The sequence below is a fragment of the Nicotiana tabacum genome, chromosome 11 (assembly GCF_000715075.1).
Source record: "Nicotiana tabacum cultivar K326 chromosome 11, ASM71507v2, whole genome shotgun sequence".
NCBI classification, from domain to species: Eukaryota; Viridiplantae; Streptophyta; class Magnoliopsida; order Solanales; family Solanaceae; genus Nicotiana; species Nicotiana tabacum.
In genome coordinates, this window is record NC_134090.1 from 91329883 (window position 1) to 91335206 (window position 5324).

A 5324-nucleotide genomic window follows, 5' to 3' on the forward strand; every position below is an offset into this window, starting at 1 on the left:
GCTAGAAAGAAAAAACAAAGAGAGACTTCCGGGCTATTTTTCTTCTCCATTTTTACTGGTTTTCTCCGTGTTGCTGGGATTTCTGGATTGAGGTGTTGAAGCCACTGTGTGAGACTTTCTGTTGCTGTATTTTTGCTGTTGCTGCTACTAACTTCCTCCTTCTTCATTGTTGTAACTTCCAGGTACATGTTCTAAAGCTTTCAAATCTATGGAAAGGAAGTAAAGAGTTGTTGGAATGGATTTCTGAATTTCCCATGTTTCTCTCTGTTTAATTTAATGTACAAGCAGTAGTTCACTTGATATCTCATAGTATGTATTAGGATGATTTTGGAATGCATAAACCGGACTTGAACTGGAAGCCCGAACTTTTAATGATAATTGATTAGGATTTTTCTTTATTCTTAGAGACAAATAAATAGAAAATCATAGTCGATTTAGGATATCCTTAAATAAAAAATGGGACGAGCCTTGCCAAATAAAATGCACAAGTTGCGGGGCCCTCAATAAATGGTTAATAATTGTATAGACTTCGGATCGGTCGTTTAGCAAATTTCACGGCCTTACCCAAAATAATGATACGCTAGTCGCTTTAGGCGCGCCTTTTGTAAGCACGTGATTTTTTCCCAATATGAGAATTACTCCCAAAAAATTCAAAAATAAAATGATTTTTCTTTGGTGTGCAATTTTGTGATATTTTGAAGAATTATTTGTATTTGTCTGTGCGTGTTTATTCGCTAAATTAATAAAAAATACAAAAATATGTCGCATTTTGCATGTATGATTTAATTCTACAATTGTTAGTAATTAAAATTGTTTTACAAAAATTAAAAATTACAAAAATAGGCATCGTTTGCATTTTTAGCATTTAATGTCCAAATATACAATTTTATGCTTAATTAATACTTAATTGTGCGTTAATTGTTATTGGGAGTTAATTTGCGCCTTTATAACTTAATTTAGTTCTTAATAATAGTTTAAGTATTTTTATAATTTAGTTTTAGAAAAACAAAAGAAGAAAAGAGAGCGAAAATATAAAGAAAGTCGGAATTGGGCCTCTTCTTCAATTTCAAGCTATAGGCCCAAAAAATGGCCCAATCTTCCCTACGACCCAGTCCATTTTGAACTGGGTCGACCCAGTCCATAAACCAACACCCCTATTATCTTACAAACAACACAAAACAAAAGAAAGAAAGAAGAAAAAACCCTAAAAAACTAAGAAGTCATCCGCCCCCACCCCTCCTATCTTCTTCTTCTTCCTCAAGCTTCTCCACCTCCCATGGCTGCCCTTCCTCACGCCTCCACCACCTCAACACACACACACACATACACGACATTCTCCATCGTCCCATCTACCCCAACACGAGCAGCCATGGCTGCTTTCTCCCCCCATTTCCCGTTGTCGAAACCAAATGACCATTGGAGTAGCTTCACGTCCGCCATTGTTGCTGCGTTTTCTTCCAGTCGTTGCAGCTGCTACTGCTGTTCCTTCGTCATCCATGGAGGGCCTTCTACTTCCATCTTCTCAACTTCAAGTCCAAGCGACCATGCTGCTCCGTTCTCCAAAACGCAGCAATGAGAGCTGCTCGAAACCAACCCAAAAACGAGCTCCATTGTCGCTCCGTCGTGTTGCTGCGTCGCTGCGTCTTCAGCTTCACCATTGCTGCTGCTGCTCACGTTTCTGCTCCAGCTGCTTCTCGCCGGGTCTGCCTTCGTCCTCTTCGTCGAGCTCAAGCTTGAGCTCGACATCCATGGACGCCGCTGTTTCTTCTTCATCGAAGCCCAACTCCATCGCGCTACTGCTGCTCCATTCCAGCTGCTTCTTGCTACGTTTTTCTTCATCTTTCACCTCAAATGATGCTTGTTTCTTTGTCGTCTTCAAGTCCGTTTATGCCCAAGTTCGTTGGTTTCGTTTAGAGTTCGTTCGATGTTCGTCGTTGGACATTCACGGTTAGTTATTCTAAGTTCTATTACGTCCATAATTTGTTTGATATTTTCAGATTTTGAATTAGCATAAGTTTGCTTTATTTTTCTTATTTTGTTTTAGATAAAAATTGTTAGTTTAGTTATATTGTTGTTAGATTTAAGTTGAAGATTTAATTTAATTATTTTCAGTTTGTTTTATTAATTTTAAGAGGATTTAGTTTTAATGTAGAAAGGTGTTAGTTTAAATCGTTTAAATCCGTTGTTTGTTGTTAATATAGATTTAATTCGTATTCATTTTTTGAAGTTGGTTTTAATTTAGTGATTTAATGTGAAGTTATGTTTTGGTTTTAATTTTTGGATCATGCATCTTTGTTATAAGTTTCGTTGGATTTAATTTAAGAAAGATTAGTTGATTATTTGAAGATTAGTGATTTGAATATGTTTATTTGTTTTGTTTAAGTTTAATTCAAAGTTTGAACAAAGTTTGTTTGTTATTGTTATTGTATATTTTCATTCATGTTCATACTTTGTTTGGTTGATCTTGAATCCGAAATTTGTATAGTTTGATTTCTTGTTTACCATTTATGATTATTTCTTGAATTGGTCTCATAATCTTGTTTAAAGTTTAATATAAGAATTGTTTGTTGTAATGTTGTTAGTAGTTGATTTTAAGTTCAATATGATTGAAGTTAGAAATCTAAATATACTTGTTTGTTGTTGTTGTTTAAATCCGAAAATAGGTTTGTTGCTAAAATATTGTTCAATCAAATTTTAGTTGTTCTTTGTTGTTCAATTTGTGTTCATGTGATTTGTTGTTGAAATGTTGTTAAAATCGTGTTCATGTGATATTGTTGTTATGATGTTCATCCATGTTCATATTGTTGTTTGAACATTGTTAGAAATTGATCATATTGTCTATATTTTGGTTAAGTTTGATTAATTGATGTGTTATAGCTGATGGGTAGTTTGGTAAATTTGTAATACGTTCAGGGGTAGTTTGGTAATTTCAGTAAGGTCGGAAGGAGTAATTTAGGAATTGTACATTTTGAAATTGTTTATTTGAAGCATGGGGGACAAAATGAAATGGGGTGGGTTGTGATATGATTATTTAATATAAAGGGGGGACAAGATTTAAATTAAAGGGGAATCTTGCATTATTTTAATTAAAGCATGGGGGACAAAATATAATGGGGTGGTGTGATATGTTTATTTAATGTAATGGGGATGAGTGGAAAGATAATGGGTTGGGTAGAGAAAAAGTATTGATTTAATTGATTAAAAGATTTATGAGATGAGATTATATATATGGGAAGTCTTGAAGACAAATGAGGGAACAAGAATACAGAGAGAACATAAAAGATACGAGAAAAAATACAGACACAGATAGAGAAAAAAACGGACAGAGAATAGAAGAGAGAAAAATTCCGAAAAATATTTAAGCTTTCAAAATAAAAATAAAAGCTAAAAAATCTACTGCTTTCTTTCTTTGTTTGAAATTAGTATTAATGGTTGTTGTTTCATTTAAAGCTTAAAGCTTTTGTTTTTGGGATTACTACTCCACCGGTTTGTACTGGGTTGTTACTGTTGCTGGGCAGTTGTTGATGTTGTACTGTTATTACTGCCGCTGATTCTCATCTTCATTTTCTTGCTTCCAATATCAGGTACATATCTGTAAATTCATGTCATGAAAAGCTTCAACATGACATATTAATGAAGTTCGGGAATTATAATTCTGTTTTCCATTCGTTCAAGTTCATTAGTTTAAAATTTGGTTTTGTTTCAGTTGATTAATATAGTAGTACGTTTGTCGTGATGAATATAAGATAATTGTTACCTCTTAAAGTTCGTATAAGTGTTGTAATAATATCACCTATTTCGGAATTTTCATTAAGTGAAGTCATGATTGAATTATCAAGGTAGGGAACATGACATAAAATGGGTCATTAATTACATCCCGTAATATTGTTAGCTAAATGTAAAGTAGAATGGAAGTATCAAGAAATTACATTATTAGTATATCTTGTAAAAAATCTGATTTTTGGTTTAGATTGATATAAGTTGTATGTTCATATATGGCATGATGATGAGTATATATATAATCATATATGGAAGGTGATTTGATATAGCTCGTTACGATGTTAGAGTGTTATGAATGTTTTAAGACGGACAATTGTGTTGCATGTAAGGCAATTTTATTCAATCGATTTGTATAATAATTCCCTTTCTTATCAACTTGATGTCTATCTACCATCATAAACAAATTAATCAAACGATTATAATTTTGGATTAAAAAACAATTAATGTAGAAGGTGATTAGATTTATAGATTATAACATTTTTTTAGCATTCGCTTCAAATAGAACAATGAAAATTCTTCAAAAATATCACTTCCTTACATCCATTCTTTCCCAATTTTTATACATAATTTGCATGTTGTCTATTTGGGTAGGCAAATATTGTATTCACTAAATGGTAGTATTAATCACATATTTATTTTTACTCCACAAATTCGAATGGTTTGAGGAATATAATTCATACGCGAAAAACATAAATTGCGACCAACGTCCAATAAATTGTAAATTCTTTTTAAGGAATTTAGAGGCTAATAGAATATTTATTTCTCATGATGTTCACATAAAAATACGTGGATATAATAAACAATTTGTAAACAAATTTATACTACCATCAAGAATATTTTTGTGATTAGGGATACGTTCGCGTAACCTAATTATATTTCTAAAGGCAATTCGGATTATGCGTTCGCGCAACTTCGATCGAATATTTAATAAAAGGGATTTCTCGGAGAATATCATTATTAATTTCATAAAAACCCGAGATGTGAGGTTCACTACTTAATTATACAAAAAGGGCGAATATTCTTGATTTTATTTAAAGCATAATTTCGAAAATAATTATTTTAATAAAAATATTATCTATATTATTGTGTACACGTGCGCGTGACACAACTCCGCATGTTTTAAAAAATATAATTTATAACACGAATATACGTACGCGTGATTCGATTCAAAGAAGGGACTTTAAATCTAAATAGAAGCGGTAACAATAAAATCATGCAATAAAAAATGTATTTAGCAAATCAAAATAATCAAGCCGAATATAACAGTTGAGCGACCGTGCTAGAACCACGGAACTCGGGAATGCCTAACACCTTCTCCCGGGTTAACAGAATTCCTTATCCGGATTTCTGGTGCGCAGACTGTAATACAGAGTCATTATTTTCCTCGATTCGGGATTAAAATAGGTGACTTGGGACACCCTAAATCTCCCAAGTGGCGACTCTGAAATAAAGAAATAAATCCTGTTTCGACTGTCCTTTAATTGGAAAAAACTCTCTTGCACCCACGCGGGCGCGGAAAAAGGAGGTGTGACAGCTCTGGCGAC

General features: G+C 33.1%; 1 long non-coding RNA gene across 1 annotated transcript; it reads left to right on the forward strand.

The window, feature by feature from the left end:
- Positions 1 to 1184: 1184 nt before the first annotated feature.
- Positions 1185 to 3665, forward strand: LOC142166315 (uncharacterized). Its single transcript, XR_012696645.1, has 2 exons — positions 1185 to 1947; positions 3585 to 3665. It is a non-coding gene; the product is annotated as an uncharacterized LOC142166315 (long non-coding RNA).
- The last annotated feature ends 1659 nt before the right edge of the window (positions 3666 to 5324 follow it).